At 36.2% G+C, this 17,029-nt stretch overlaps 1 long non-coding RNA gene across 1 annotated transcript in view; it reads left to right on the forward strand.

The window, feature by feature from the left end:
* Positions 1–16,767, forward strand: part of LOC126957202 (uncharacterized) — a 42,834-nt gene extending 26,067 nt beyond the window's left edge. The window contains exons 3-5 of the long non-coding RNA XR_007726692.1: positions 6,619–6,811; positions 14,643–14,701; positions 16,668–16,767. This is a non-coding gene — a long non-coding RNA (uncharacterized LOC126957202). The remainder of the gene's footprint in view (positions 1–6,618; positions 6,812–14,642; positions 14,702–16,667) is intronic.
* Positions 16,768–17,029: the final 262 nt, after the last annotated feature.

Raw genomic sequence — 17,029 nt, forward strand, 5'->3', positions numbered from 1 at the left:
GCTAGTAGAAAGAAATTCCTCTTTCAAGAATTAGGACATTTCACTACATTTTAAATAAGATAGACTGAAAGAAGCATGGTCAGCAGATGCTTAGGTCTATAGTTTGATCTAGACAGCTAGAAAAATAAATGACATACAATCATGAATATAAAAGATACATAATCAAAACATTTAATAACTGAACATTATAAATAACAGTATATATACTACAGAAAATAATGAATATTTTAAAATATAATATTTACATTCAAGGAGAAGATAAATATTACTAAGATGAACAGGATAAGGTCAATTTCATCCTAAATGTTTTGCATAACATGCATCTAGAAAGCCAAGTCTATTAGGTTTAGGATAAAATTTGTCTCATCAGATTCTGTAAATAGGATTAACTCAAGGAGTGGAGAAATTGGAAGGAACAACCTGCACAACTATTTCAAACTCAGTTTGCCAACCTTACCACAGTCTTTTTGGTGTCATTCTGTGGTCTATTCCAATGGTTTTAAATGGTACTGTGCACAAAAATCTCTCGTTATATTTTGTAAAGACAGATTTTCATGCCTCGCATCCAGATGTGCTAATGTAGTAAGCCAAGGAATCTGTATCATTTAAAATAAATAAAGGCTTTTGATATATAAAAACATACCTAGCAAGGTAAAACAGTAAAACAAATATAATGTTAAAACACAAGCAGCTACCAAAATATCAAAAACTCTCTAAAAACCTTCACATGCATACATGTCTAACATGTCTGAATATCTATAAATGGATGTATAGATATATAGATTAATACATTTGTAAAGAATACAGGGTGCAACAATTCCATTAAGACCCATGTATTTAAATATTAAATTTAAAATTAGACAAAGTTAAGAGTAATTCCGAATTTCAGACATATATGTATACAACACAGCTTTAAAATTATTTATATATCAAATTGTAATAAAAAATTACTGTATGTTTAAAGATAGTATGGTTGGAATCTGACTTTAACAAACATCTTCTGAAATGTTTGTATAAGGATAATGCTGGCCTAGAATTAGTTGAGTAGAATTCTCTCCTCTTCCATTATGTATTTATTTATTTATTTATTTATTTTTGAGATGGAGTCTTGCTCTGTCACCCAGGCTGCAGTGCAGTGGCGCTATCTCGGCCCACTGCAAGCTCCGCCTCCCGGGTTTGCGCCATTCTCCTGCCTCAGCCTCCCGAGTAGCTGGGACTACAGGCGCCCGCCATCACGCCCGGCTAATTTTTCTTTTGTGTTTTTAGTAGAGACGGGGTTTCACGAAATCTTATTTTTCTTTTTTTTTTTTTCTTTTTTAAGTTCCAGGATATATCTGCAGAATGTGCAGATTTGTTAGATAGGTATGTGCCACGGTGGTTTGCTGCACCTATCAACCCATCATTTAAGTTTTAATCCCTGCATGCATTATATAGTTGTCCTAATGCTCTCCCTCCCCTTGTCCCTCATTGCTCAACAGACCCCAGTTTGTGTTGTTCCCTTCCCTGTGTCCATGTGTTCTCCTTGTTCAACTACCACTTATGAGTAGAACATGCTGTGTGTGGTTTTCTGTTCCTATTTTAATTTGCTGAGAATGATGGCGTCCAGCTTCATCCATGTTCCTGCAAAGGACATGGTACAATTTGACCAAGCAAACCCATTACTGGGTATATACTCGAAAAATTATAAATCATTCTACTATAAAGAAACATGCATATGTATGTTTACTGTAGCACTATTTACAATAGCAAAGACTTGGAACCAACCCAAATGCCCATCAATGATAGAATGATTAAAGAAAATGTGACACACACACACACCATGGAATACTCTTCAATTCTGTGAAATAGCTGGATAAGAATTGGTGTTAGTTCTCTGAAAGTTCAATAAAATTCAGCTATAATGCTATCTTGTCCTGAGCCTTTTTATTACTGATCCAATCTCATTCCTTGCTATTGGTCTGTTCAAGTTTTCTATTTCTTCTTGATTCAATATGGATAAGTCATATGTATCTAGAAATTTATTCATTTCCTCTTGGTCTTTCAGTTTCTTTCTTAGTATACAGTTTTTCATAGTAGTCTCTGATGAATTTTGTGGATTTCTGTGGTATCAGTGGTAAATTAATCTGTTTAAACTTCTCGCCTATATGTGTGTTTACATGTCATACTGACTTTTTTTTAGGCAGCACCTAGCGGAATTATTTTTTTAAGTTCATTTAACGAGTCTGTATCTTTTAAGAGGAAAGCTTTATTTGTTTACATTCAAAGTTATTATTGATGTAAGTGAGCTTATTCCTGTTATTTTATTAATTGATTTGTTTGTTTTGTATATCATTTGTTCCTTTATCTCTTCTCACCGTTGTGGTTTGTTAGTTTTCTGTAACAGTATAATTTAAATATTTTTCACTCCTTGTTTGCTTTACCAGTGGGTTTTATATTTTAATGTTTTTCATGATGGTAAATATCATTCTTTCACTTTTGGGTGTGGGACTCCCTTAACCATTTATTGGAGGGCTGATCTGATGGTGATAAATTCTCTCAACTTTTGTTTTTCTGAGAAAGAATGAGTAGAACGTCATCCTTCATCTATGAATGATAACTTTATGAGTATTATATCCTTGACTGGAAGTTTTTATTTTTCTTTCAGCACTTTGTGAGGTTGAAATTCTCTCCTGTCTGTGAGGTTTCTGCTGAGAAAACTATGCTAGTCTGATGCGAGTTTGTTTACAAATGACTATGTGCTTTTCTCATGCTTTGTTTAGACTTCTCTCTTTGTCTTTGATTTTGTCATTTTGATTATAATATGCTATAGAAAAGACCTTTTTGAATTGTATCCACTTCAGAACTTCTGGGCTTCCTGTATCTGGATGTAGTTCATGTTGGCTTTGATTGTGGTTGTATGCAATAGCATGTCTTCCATTTGATTTTTTTGGCAATAACAGAATCAGTGGTGACTGATTTCCTCAGTGGCTTAAGATGCAGTTGCTACTGGAGGCTGTAGTGACTGGGATAACAGTTGGACCCCTTTGATGGCAGTGATGGATCAAGTATAACTGTCCTTGGCACCCAGGGTGGTGTACACTGACACTGGTGTTAGCAGGTGCAGGCAGGCCAATTCTTGAACCTCCCAGCAGCTTTGTCAGATGCAGAAAATGGTAGCAGTGGGCTGGACAGATGGGAAAGTTCTCATGCCCCTGGGTAATAGGTGTGGCATGTGTGATGACAGTAGCAATGTTGGAACAACCCTAAAGGCCCCAAGTGGTTCACAATGGTGGTGGTGGTGGTTGTAATGGGTGGGGTGAGCCAGTTTCCAGGTTCAAGTGTGGCAAGTGTAGATGGGTATCAGGTATGTTGGCAGAGACCTGTTGAGTGGGTCCAAGCTCAGGCAGCTGAGAGATGTTCTCAAGTGCCAATGTGGTGGACTGGACTGGGCAATCTCCAGGCTCTGGACAGTGTGCCCAGGTAGCGGGGGGAGTGAAATTAGGCCAAGAAGACCTGCCCTCAGGTCCCCTGATAGCAGATACAGAAACTTTCTGTGTTACGCAGGTGCAGGGCAATCTCGAGGCCACCAGCAGAATGCTTGACAGAGGCAGCAGCTGTGCCTGTAGCCCTTCTGTTGGGGAAGACAGAGTTGCTTTCAGTGGGAACAACTGTAGGCAGTCATCTGGGGGGTACACTTCACTCGAGCTCTGACCCTTAAAGTGGCAGCTGCTTAGGATTTGAGGGTTTGTGGGACACCCTGTGGGCCCCCTCTCCAGAGTGATCCTATTACATTTTCTCCAGGCAGCTCCCCGTGTTGATTTCAGGGCCCAACTGGGTCAAAGGGCTCTCCCATGGATAGGATAGCATGGTGAAAATAGAGAACACCGAGAATCTCCCTTTCCCCCTACTTGGAGTCTCTCCAAGCCCCCAACCAATCCCAGCCAAGCAGTCGCTTTGCTTTCCTGTCTTTCCTTGACTTAGGTGTTCCCTGTCACTTTGATGAATTCCAGTGTCCTCTCTTAGGTGATCTATTTTAAGTGTGTAGTTATCTACTCACTATTTTGGTTCTCTTTGTGGAAGAGCAAGTACCAGATGTATCTAGTCAACAATCTTGAAGCTCCTTTCCCACATTATATATATTTAGAGTTAAATATTCATACCTTTAGTCCACACTATGTTCAGCAGGAATGGTTAAAAAGATGCAATAAAATTCAAGAGTACATAATAAGATCAAAGTCGTATGCTTTATGGAGAATAGTGTGCCATAGACAAATTATCCTGAAAATATATCCTCTTCTACCTCTTACAGGACCAGCTCAAAAACCCCATATACCCCACTTCTAGACATCCTTTTACTTAGAATTCATAAGATCACTGCAATTCTATGAGCACATTATATAATCTCTACAGATTTCTAAGATTTATATGTATTGTATATGATATACAGATATATCATATATATATGTGATTTCTTAATCAGAAAAGAATTAATTTCTCGATTTTTATTATCATGTATGAGGGCTGAGCACCGTGACTCACACCTCTAATCCCAGAACTTTGGGAGGTCGAGGTGGGTGGATAACTTGAGGTCAGGAGTTTGAGACCAGCCAGACCAACATGGCAAAACCCTATTTCTACTAAAAATACAAAAATTAACCAGGAATCATGGTGTGTGCCTGTAGTCCTAGCTACTTGAGAGGCTGAGGCAGGAGAATTGCTTGAACCCGGGAGGTGGAGGTTGCAGTGAGCTGAGATTGTGCCACTGCACTCCAGCCTGGGTGACAGAGCGAGATTCCATCTCAAAAAAGAAACAAAAACAAAAACAAACAAACCACCACCACAACAAAATATATATATATGTATATATATGAAAGACACTCACTTATTCATTTAATAATGTCCTTATGATACATAACAGATGATGACAAACATATTTTCTGTTCAGTCTTCATGACACTCGCAGTCTAACTGGGAAAAGAAACACTAAACAAACACTTATTAAAAAACATCAATTCCAACTATATTAACTGTCACAAAAGAGAGTACAAAATGAGCAATAAAATGCCATGTCTAAGGAATCAAGGAAGGCATTCCTAGTAGGCTGACACTTAGAGTGACCTACAAAGATTAAATAAAAGGTACCATAAGGAAAAGAGAAGAGAATGGACCTTTAAGAAAAAAACAATCCTCTGAATTTATATAAAAAACATATCCCGTGTTTATAACACAAAAAAATATATTGTGAATAATAGCATTTCTCTTCTTATTTTTTAATTTGATCATATGTCATTACAGGCTTGTATGATTGCTTCTCACAAGTCCCATTCAAAGATACTCTTTATGTTCCAGACTCCCCCCAAAATGTGGTATGTCAGACAGGTCTTCAATGCATGGAGACAACCACACAAAAATGCAATTTTTTTATTAAGAAACCTCCACACTTTTAAACTCAGTATAATATAGGTTATTGAAGACTAAGTCAATCAGGCCGACTGAGAAAAACAAGTCTTTTGTGAACCTTGAAGAGAAATAATGTGTGCAAATAACAACTCAACCTAGTCAACTATACCTATATATTAAGGATGTATGCTGAATATATCAAGAATGATAATGGAGAAAAGCCAAAGAGAGAGAAAGTGAAAGATGGGGGAGGGAGTGGAGAGAGAGAGAGAGAGAGAGAGAGAGAGAGAGAGAGACATTATTAGTTTGTAACAATCCAGTTTAAACATTTAATGTATACACAGAAAGTGTATTTGAGTATTTTTTGGCTCAATAAAATTACAACATCACTGAATAGTCAGTATGCTTCAAGGGTTAAGAGCATGGATTTTTCTAATTAGACATATTTCTGCTCTTTGCTTCATTACACATGAGCAGTGTGACCCTAAGCAAGTTACCTTAATCAAAATGATCTTCGTCAGTAAATTGAGAAAAATATTAGATCGCACAAGAAATAAGCCTTATAAGAACTAAATGTAAATCGATTAGGATGGTTCCCTTCACAAATGTACTCAATATGTGCTACATAAAAAATGCATTTGGTGTAATTAAATATCACCTAAAGTGCTGAATACAATTTCTCTGGTGCATTAACATAATTCAATGTATTATTCCTTTATTCTTGGATATTTTGGGTATTTACTTTGATGGTAGATATAAAAAAAAAAAAATGAATGCCATAGTGATCCTGAAGAATTAATCCTATATTTATGGCTGTTTACAAAGGGTAGTTTATGAACTATAGTATATGACATTTTTAGGCTTCTAATACATATTGAAAGGTATAAAAAAGAACAGCTAGATTACTGCTCATTCTGCCTTTAATGATGTCGAGCAGTATTCATTTCAACATTTCTTTCCTAACCTTGAATATTCATGTTCCTTCTGTGTCTAATTTAAGTTTTCTAGTTTTATAGATGAGAATGATACCCCATAGTTGTAATTTAAAATTTTTGGAACAGTAATAAGTTGAACATGTTCCCAAAAGTACTATTTGAAATTTGATGAGACATTTAAAAAAATAGCATGTTGTTATTATGCTCTATGTAGATGGAGTTCAATAGACGTAGTTCTTATGTTGTACTACTTGATTGCCACCTTAAAAACTAATTACTTTTTGTTTATACTTCTTCTTCTTAGATTACAATAAATCATGCCATTCACACAAGTTCGTACAGGTATTTAATTGCTTCTTTCAAAGGTTTGGCAGATACATCAAGCCAGTTCATTAATGCACAGATGATTCCTTCACATTAAGAAAGACACATTGGAGCACCATAAATGTCAAGGCAGTTATTACGCACAAAAAGCATAAAATGGCAACCATCAAAAGGTGAGCCCTTATTCAGTAGAGATCAAAAATAAAACTGCAGTAATTCCTTTGTGTAATAATGGAGAAATATTAGATTATTTTAAGGTCATGCGAGGAGAATCTTTCATTTGTCAACTCTGTCCCTTTGAGGAAGGATTTTGTGTGTGTGTGTATGTGTGTGTGTGTGTGTGTGTGTGTGTGTCACGATTCTGTTCACACATCAGTCTGCGAGGAACAGCGGGTTTTACCATTATAATTCATTTGTTTGGATTCTTTTATCCAGATATTTACTGAGTTCACATTATTTCCATGAACATTTATATGAGTCTCCTTCTCTTTAATAATTAAGAGTTTACTAGAAAGAATAAAAATCTCAATGTTGTTATATTTTTAAAAAACATTTTAAAATACACTAATAGCAATTTAAAAAGGGTTAAACATGGGGGTCTGGAAATTCATAATCACTACTAGCTCTGAATTCTAACATAGTGGAGTCAATATATAACAATATTTCATTTGACATTAGAAAACTTTCTAATTATTTCTCAAGTGTTTAAGCAGTCATTTAAACATTCATATGTTTATTAGCTATGTGATCTGACTTTAACCAAACAAGAAATGAAATTAAATTACATGTAAATAGATAATTACAATGTACCTACTCTTACTTTATCTTGTATCGTGGATACCAGCTCAGTCACAGCAGAATAGGGCAACAGTCAGAGTTGCAAGGACCCCTATCCTAGATAATATTTTGAGACACACTCTGGGCCATAAAGGAACCCACTGCCTTATAGGGAAGAGCCCAGTCCTGGCAGGATCCATCACCTGCTGACTAAAGAGGCTTTGGGGCCTGAATAACCAGCAGTGATAAAGGTAGTATACTGTGGGCCTTGGGTGAAACTCTGAGACTGGCTGGCTTCAGGTATGAGGTCGGCCACAGTGCAGTAGAGCATTAAGCAGGCTCTTGGGGTCCCCAATTCCAGGTCTTTTCTTTTGGAAGACATTTCTGAACCTGCCATGGGCCACAGGAGAGCTCACAGACCTGAAGGGTGAGTCCCAGGTCAGGCAGCATTCACCACAAGCTGACTAAAGAGCTCTTGGGCCTTAGGGGAACATTGACACTAGCCTGGCAGTGCTCTCTGTGGGCCTGTGATGATGGTGGCATGGGGTGAAATTTATCTGCCTGTAAAAAGGGGAAAGAAGAATGAAAAGGACTGCATTTCATGGTTTGAGTGACAGCTTGGCTGCAGTACAACAGAATACCAGAAAGACTTGTAGTATTTTTGACTCCAGTCCGTGGCTCCCTGATGTCATATCTGGACCTACCTGGGGCCTGGGGGAACTTATCACCCTCAAGGGGAGGGCACACATGCTGGCCTCACCACCTGCTGATTGTAGAAACAGAGGACATTGAACAAATATAGTTAGTATCCAGGTATTGGTTACAGCAGGCCTTAGGCAAAAACTCAGTACTGTGCTTCCTTCAGGTCTAACCCAGCAGAGTTCCAGTGGTGGTGGCCACAGGGGTGCTTGTGTCACCCTACTCTCAGCTCCAGGTGGCAGAGAGAGAGAGAGAGAGAGAGAGAGAGAGAGAGAGAGAAAAAAAAAGAGAGAGAGAGAGAGAGACTCCACTTGCTTGAGAGAAAGTATGAGGAAAAAAAAAAGAGTCTTTTCCTGGTAATTCAGATAATTCTTCCAGATCTTACCCAAGACCAATGAAGTAGCACATCTATAAGTCTGCAAGAACTGCAGCATTACTGAGCTTAGGGTACCCTCTAATGCAGATATGGCTTAGATTACAACACCCAGGTCTTTTCAAATACCTGGAAAACCTTACCAAGAGAGATAAGTGCAAACAAGTTCAGACTGTGAAGACTGCAGCAAACACCTAACCCTTCAATGCACCGACACAAATACCTACAAGCATCACGACCATCCAGGAAAACATGACCTCATCAAATGACCTAAATAAGGAACCAGGGACCAGTCCTGGAGAAAGAGAGATATGGAACCTTTCAAACAGAAAATTCAAATAGCTCTTTTGAGGAACCACAAGTAAATTCATGATAATACAAAGAAGAAATTAAGAATCTTCTCATATAAGTTTAACCGGGAGATTGAAATAACTTTTTAAAATCAGGCAGAAATTCTGGAGTTAAAACATGCAATTGACATGCTGAAGAATGCATTAGTCTTTTCATAACAGAATTGTTCAATCAGAACAATGAATCAGTGAGCCTGAAGACAGACTATCTGAAAGTACACAGTCAGAGGACACAAAAGAAAAAAGAACACAAAGCAGTGAAACTTTCCTATAGGGTCTAAACAATAGCACCAAAAGGGCATACTTAAGAGTTATTGACCTTAAAGAGGAGGTAACGAAAGAGATAAGGGGAAAAAGTTTATTCAAAGGGATAATTACAGAGAACTTCCCAAACCTAGAGAAAGATATCAATATCTGCGTATAAGAAGGTTATAGAACATGAAGCAGATTAACCCACAGAAGTCAACCTCAAGGCATTTAATAATTAAACCCTGAAAGGTCAGGGATTTAGAAAGAATCCTAAAAGCAGCAAGAGAAAAAGCATAAATAACATACAGTGGAACTCCAATATGTCTCATGAAGACTTTCCGGTGGAAACCTTATAGGTCAGGAGAGAGTGGCATGAAATATTTAAAGTGCTGATGGAAAAAAAAAAAAAAACAACTTTTACCTTAGAATAATGTTGTCAGTGAAAATACTGTGCAAACATGAAGGAGAAATAAAGAACAAACAAATGAAAACTGAGTTATTTCATCAGCCTCAGACCTGTTACAAGAAATGCTAATGAGAGTACCTCAATGAGAAATAAAATAACATTAATAAGTAATAAGAACTCACCTGAAGGTACAAAACTTACTGCTAATAGTAAATACACAGAAAAACACAGAACATTATAACATTGTAAGTTGATGTGTAGACTATCTTTAACAAATCAAAAGCAATACCTACAACAACTGTTAAAGACATGGACAGTACAATAAGATATACATAGAAACACAAAGCATTAAAACATAGGGTGACAAAGTTAAAATAGAGTTTTATTAGTGGTTTTTTTTTTTTCTTGTTTGTTTGTATATGTAGACAGTGTTAAGTTTTTCTCATATTTAAATAACGGGTTCTAAGATAGTATTTGTTAACCTCATGGTAACTTCAAATCAAAAATCATAGAAATACACAAAAGTTGAAAAGAAATTAAATTATACCACCAGAGAAAATTATCTTCACTAAAAGAAAGGAGAAAGGAAAGAAGAAAGAGAAGACCACAAAACAATCAAAAAACAAAATAACAAAATGGTAGGAGTATGCCCTTACTTATCAATAATAAATTGCATGTAAGTGTACCAAATTGCCAATCAAAAGGTGTAAAGTGGCTGAATGAATAAACAAACAAGGTCCATTGATCTGCTGTCTACAAGAAACACACTTCACCTATAAACACAAACATAGACTGAAAATAAAGGTATGGAAAAAAGTACTGCATGCCAGTGGAAACCAAAAGTGAGCTGGAGTCGCTGTTCTTAGACAAAATAGATTTCAAGACAAAAACTATAAGAAAAGACAAAGAAGGTCACTATACAATGATAAAGGGGTCAATTCAGTGAGAGGATATAACAATTGTAAATATATTTCACCCAACAGTAGAACACCAAGATATATAAAGCAAATATTATCACACTTAAAGAGGGAGACAGACCCCGAATCAGTAACAGCTGGAAACTTCAACACCCCCCTTTCAGCATCGGACAGATATTCCAGACAGAAAAGCAATAGAGTAAAAACAGACTTAACCTGCACTATAGACCAAATGGACCTAATAAATATTTACAGAACATTTCCTCAAATGGCTGCAGGATACACATTCTTTTCCTCAGCATATAGATCATTCTCAAGGAAAGATCATATGTTAGTTATGTATTAAGACAAGAATTAAAACAATCAAAAAATTGAAATAATGCATCTTCCCTGATCACAATGAAATAAAACTAGCAATTAACAACCAGAGAAATTTTCGAAACTATACAAACACATGGAAATGAAACAATATGCTCCTGAATGACAAATGAGTGAATGAAGAATTTAAAAAGGAAATGAAAAATGTCTTGAAACAATTGATATAAAATACAACATACCAAAACCTATGGGATACAGTAAAAACAGTACTAGAAGGGAAGTTTATAGCTATAAGTGCCTACATCAAAAAAAGAAAAAAAATCAAATTAAAAACCTAACAACGAACCTTAAAGAACTAGTAAAGCAAGAGCAAGAGCAAACCAAACCTGAATTTAGCAGAGGAAAAAAATAAAGAAAGATCAGAGCAGAAATAAAGTTTAAGTGACAAAAACAACACAAACATAAATGAAACAAGTTTTTTTTTTTTTGAAAAGTAAGTAAAATTGACAAACCTTTAGCCAGACTAACTGAAAAGAGAGTGAGAGAGAGCCCAAATAAATAAAATCAGAGGTGAAAAACAGGACATTATGAATGATACCACAGAAACTCAAAGGACCATTTGTGGCTACTGTGAGCAATTATTTGCCAGTCATCTGGAAAATATGGAAGAAATGAATAAATTCCTAGACATATATATTCTACCAAGGCTGAACCATGAGGAAATCCAAAATCTGAACAGACAGAATATAGGTAACAGCATTGACATTATAATAAAAGTCTCCCGGCAAAGAAAAGTCTAGGATCCAATAGCTTCACTGCTGAAATCTACCAAACATATAAAGAAGAACTAACACAAATTCTACTTCAGCTATTCTGAAAAATAGAGAAGTGAATACTTCCAAAGTCATTATATGAGGCCAGTATATACCCTGATACCAAAACCAGACAAAGTCATATCAGAAAGAGAAAACTATAAGCCATTATCACTGATAAATATTGATATAACACATTATCAACAAGATACTAGCAAACCAAATTCAATAATACACTAAAAAGATCGTTCATTATGACCAAATGAGATTTATCCAAGGGAGGCAAAGATGGTTCAACATAAGCAAATCAATCAATGTGATACATCATATCAGCAGAACGAAGGACAAAGTCATATGATCATTACAATTGAGGCTGAAAAAAGCATTTGATAAAATTCAACATTTCTTCTGGATAAATAACCTAAAAAACCTGGCTATAGAAGAAACATATGTCAACATAACAGAAGCCATATATGACAGAATTATAGCTGGTTATATGCTGAATGAGGAAAAACTGAAAGCCTTATGATCATTGCAATTGAGGCTGAAAGGGCATTTAATAGAATTCAACATTTCTTCTAGATAGATACCATTAAAAACTTGGTATATGTCAACATAATAGAATCTGTATGTGACAGACCCATAACTAGTTTCATACTGAATGAGGAAAAACTGAAAGCCTCTCTTCTAAGATCAGAAGCATGAAAAGGATGCTCATTTTCAACACTATTACTCACCGTAATACTGGAAGTGCTAGCTAGAGCAATCAGACATGAGGAAGAAATAAAGGGAACTCAAATTGGAAAGGAAGAAGTCAAATTATCCTTGTTTGCAGATAATATGATCTTATATTTGGAAAAATCTGAAGATTCCATTCAAAAATCTATTAGAACTGAAGAACGAATTCAGTAAAGTTGCAGGATACAAAATCAACATACAAAAATCAGTAACATTTCTATATGCCAACAGTGAACAATCTGAAAAAGGAATCAATAAATATCATTTACAATAGCTACAAATAAAATGCCTAAGAATTAAGCAAAGAAATGAAAGGTATCTACAATGAAAACTATAAAACACTGATGCAAGCAATTGAAGAAGACAAAGAAATGGAAAGATAGGTTGTGTTCATGAATTAGAGGACTCAATATAGTTAAAATGTCCGTACTAACCAAAGGAATCTACAAATGTAATGCAATCCCAATCAAATTACCAATGAGATTCTTCACAGAAATAGAGAAAAAGAAAATTCTAAATTTTACAGGAAACCACAAAAGACCCAGCATAGCCAGAGCTATTCTTAATTAAAAAAACAAGACTGGAGGAATCACATTACCTGACTTTAAATTATACTACAGAGGTATGGTAACCAAAATGGCATGGTACTGGCATAAAAACAGACATAGAGATAAGTGGAACGGAATGGAGAACCTAGAAATGAATCCATAAATTTACAGTGAACTCATTTTTGACAAAAGTGCCAAGAACATACATTAGGGAGAGAATAGTCTCTTCGATAAATTGTGCTGGGCAAACTAAATATCTATATAGAAAAAAATGAAACTACATTCATATATTTTGCTGTGTATGAAAGTCAAATTAAATTGGATTAAAGACTTAAATTTAAGTCTTTAAACTATGGAACTACTACTACAAAACATTGAGGAAACTCTCCAGGACATAGAAGTGGACGAAGCCTTCTGTAGTAATACCCCACAAGAACAAGCAAGCAAAGCAAACCTGAACAAATCGATTACATCAAGTTAAAAGGCTTCTCTGCACAGCAAAAGAAACAATTGACAAAATATAGACACAGCCCACAGAATGGGAGAAAATATTTGCAAACTACCTATCAGATAAGGGATTAATAACCGGAATATATAAGGAGTTCAAACAACTCTATAGGAAAAAAATCTAATAATCTAAGTAAAAATTGAAAAAAAACCTGAATAGACATTTCTCAAAAGAAGACATACAAATGAAAATAGGTATATGAAAAGTGCCTCAACATCACTGATCATCAGAAAAATGCAAATCAAAACTGCAATGAGATATAATCTCATTCCAGTTAAAATGTCTTTTATCCAAAAGTTAAGAATATCAAATGCTGGTGAAAATATGGAGAAAAGGAACCCCTGGTATACTGTTGGTGGAAATATAAGTTAGTACAACCACTGTAGGAAACAGTTTGGAGGTTCCACAAAAATCTAGAGCTACTATATGATCCAGCCATGTCACTGCTAGTGATATATTCAAAATAAAGAATTCAGTATATTGAAGAGACCTTCATGGCAGTCCCTCCCATCACAGACCTGGAGATGTAGGAGGGAAAAATACTTTCCTTGGCCGGCCCAGGGACCCACAGCTCTATGAATCCTCCAGACATGGTGCTCTGCATCCCAGCTGCTTCAGCTCCAGCTGTGACTCAAAGGGGCCAATGTACAGCTCAGACCGTGGCTTCACAGGGTGCAAGCCCCAAGCCTTGGCAGCTTACATGTGATGTTAGGCCTACGGGTGCACAGAAGTCAAGAATTGAGGTTTGAGAATCTCTGCCTAGATTTCTGAGGATGGATGGAAATGCCTGTCTGTCCAGGCAGAAGTTTGGTGCAGGGACAGAACCCTCATAGAGAACCTCTGCTGAGGCAGTGCAGAAGGGAAATGTGGGATTGGAATTTCCACAAGGAGTCTCCACTGGGGCACTCCCTACTGGGGCTATGAGAAGACAACCACCATCCTCCAGCCCACAGAATGATAGATAACCGATAACTTGCACCATGCACCTGGAAAAGTTACAGACACTCAATGCCAGCCCATGAAAGTAACCAGGAGGGGGGCTGTACCCTGCAAAATCACAGGAGTGGAGCTGCCCAAGACTGTGGGAACACCCCTACTGAATCATCATCACCTGGATGTGAGACATGGACTCAAAGGAGATTGTTTCAGAGCTTTAAGATTTGACTGCCCCACTGGATTTTGGACTTGCATGAGGCCTATATAGCCCCTGCATTTTGGCCAGTTTCTCCTATTTGAAATGCATGTTTTTACCAAAAGCCTGTACCTCCATTGTATCTAGGAAGTAACTAACTTGATTTTGATTTTACAGGTTCATAGCCAAAGGGACTTGCCTTGTTTCAGTTGAGGCTTTGGACTTGGAACTTTGAGGTGAGGCTGAAATGATTTAAGATCTTGCGGGACTCTTGGAAGGCCAAGATTGTGTTTTAAACTGTGAGGACATGAGATTTGGGAGTGGCCCGGGTTGGAATTATATAGTTTGGCTGTGTACCTACCCAAATCTCATCTTGAATTTTAGTTCCTGTATTCCCCACACGTCATGAGTGGAACCAAGTGGAGTTAACTGAATCATGGAGGTGGTTTTCCTCATGCTGTTCTCCATGGTATTACTGAGTTAGTTCTCACAAGGTCTGATGGCTTTATAAGGGCTTCCACTTTCGCTGGGCACTTACTTTTCCTCTTTGTCACCATGTGAAGAAGGACATGTTTGCTTCCCTTTCCACCAGGATTGTAAGTTTCCTAAGGTCTTCCCAGCCTTGTGGAATGCTGAGTCAATTACACCATTTTCTATTTTTAAATTACCCAGTCTAAGGGTATAGCAGCATGAGAATGGACTAATCCACATAGAAATGGTACTGAGTATTTAAAATAATTTCTTAAAATTTTTCTTATGATGATGAATAACTGACTTTTATAACAAAGAAGCCGCTCAATTGTACAAAAGCATAATCTAAGCATTACTTTTCCCTTGTCACTCTATACACTATTTAAGTACTTTTGACTTTGTCCTAAGTATACTGCCGTGTAATGACATAAGATGACTTAATTTTCAGAATATTTGTTCCCATTTAAACCACTAAGTAAATGTTCTTTGTACAGCTGCTCTTGACCTCACTTGATCTTTACTTTGCTCAGAAGTAATCATAAAGTCAAAAGCAAACTTGCCTGTGGGCACTGAATTTATTCATTTACCTTTCTAATATAATGGTCATTTGTGTGATTCAAAATGCATTATATTGAATTTTATTAGGTTAGGATTTAAAAATCAAATATAACACTATCTTTTAATGAATTCACAAATGCAAGAGAATAGGTCACTTGCAGAATCCCATAGATACTTCAGAAGTGATGATTCTTTATTTGAAAAACACTTGATTTATCATGTTGTGTGTGGAGTTGAATGTGATGTCCTTCCTACAGACTTACAATAAATGGTACTGGGCTGAAAAGTCTTACACAACCAAGCACATTTCAGTCAAATCATCAAATTAATTGCCTTTTGCCTTTAATATGCCTTCACTGATAACAGCAAAGAAAGAATGAAGCTTATTTTGTAAGACTTACCCTCCAGGAGATGAGATCAAAAGAAAAAATGAATGAAAGTTAAGTCAATGGCACATAAAATAAAGCAATTAGCTTTTGAACTCCTTAGTCTAGCACATTTTTTTCAAGGAGTAATCTGTAAAGTTTGAAGTGCTAACAGGATCACCGTGGTGACTAAGTTAAAATCCATATTAGACTACTTAAAGTACTTTCATTGGATGGCTAAAGCAGTGTCATAAGTACAGTGGAAACTGACACATAATTAGACAGAAGTTAGATAAACTTCCTACCACATGGGTAGACTAGAACAGTCACAGAAATTTCACTGAACTTCTCAGAAAAGTGAAATCATTACATTTTTCTAGCATCATGCAAAATACAACTCAAAGTGAATTTATCAATACCTGAATAAAACATGACCTAAAATGAAACAATTTAAATATTATATAACATCTGAAAAATGTGTCAGATAACTCAATAAACATAAAGCTAAAACATTAAAGCTAATAAAAAAAAAGTTTCTGGATTATACAGCTACGGGTAATGTTTTCCATATGTTCTAAAGCCATTCTACATTTTATCACAATAATATTGAACCAGTGTGGATGTCAGACTCTGCATTAAATCTCTCTGATTTCTTTATGAGAACCTGGTAGGGTAGGGCTATTCTAGCCTCAGGTGATTGGTGTTGGTCAAGTAATTTGCATAGGTCATCAGAAAGCGAAAGGGTTGTGGATCAAGATAAAACATGTAAGAACCAAACATGATGTGCCATCTTCTTTCTCTCCACCAGAATAACCAGCAATGTTGCAGAAATTATCTGCTCTATCACCCTGGTCCCAACTTGCAGAAGATGGGAAGCAGAGCTCCCAGCCTGCCCAAAATGAACGTGTGGTATAGACAAGAAATATACCTTTGTTCTTTTAAGCTTCTGAGATTTTGTATGTGTTTGTTTCTTACCAAACCACATATCCAAAGTTACTAATTGATGCAATTTGTATTCAGAAAGAAACTCATTTACAGCTATTTTTATTCTAAATAATTTCTAAAATGTCCACTTTATTAATTTTGATATATCCAACAAATAATCTAGATACCAAGTTTGAATCATATTTATTTTGTCAAATAACACATATATTTTATAAATTACATACA

Source organism: Macaca thibetana, chromosome 6, assembly GCF_024542745.1.
Source record: "Macaca thibetana thibetana isolate TM-01 chromosome 6, ASM2454274v1, whole genome shotgun sequence".
NCBI classification, from domain to species: domain Eukaryota; kingdom Metazoa; phylum Chordata; class Mammalia; order Primates; family Cercopithecidae; genus Macaca; species Macaca thibetana.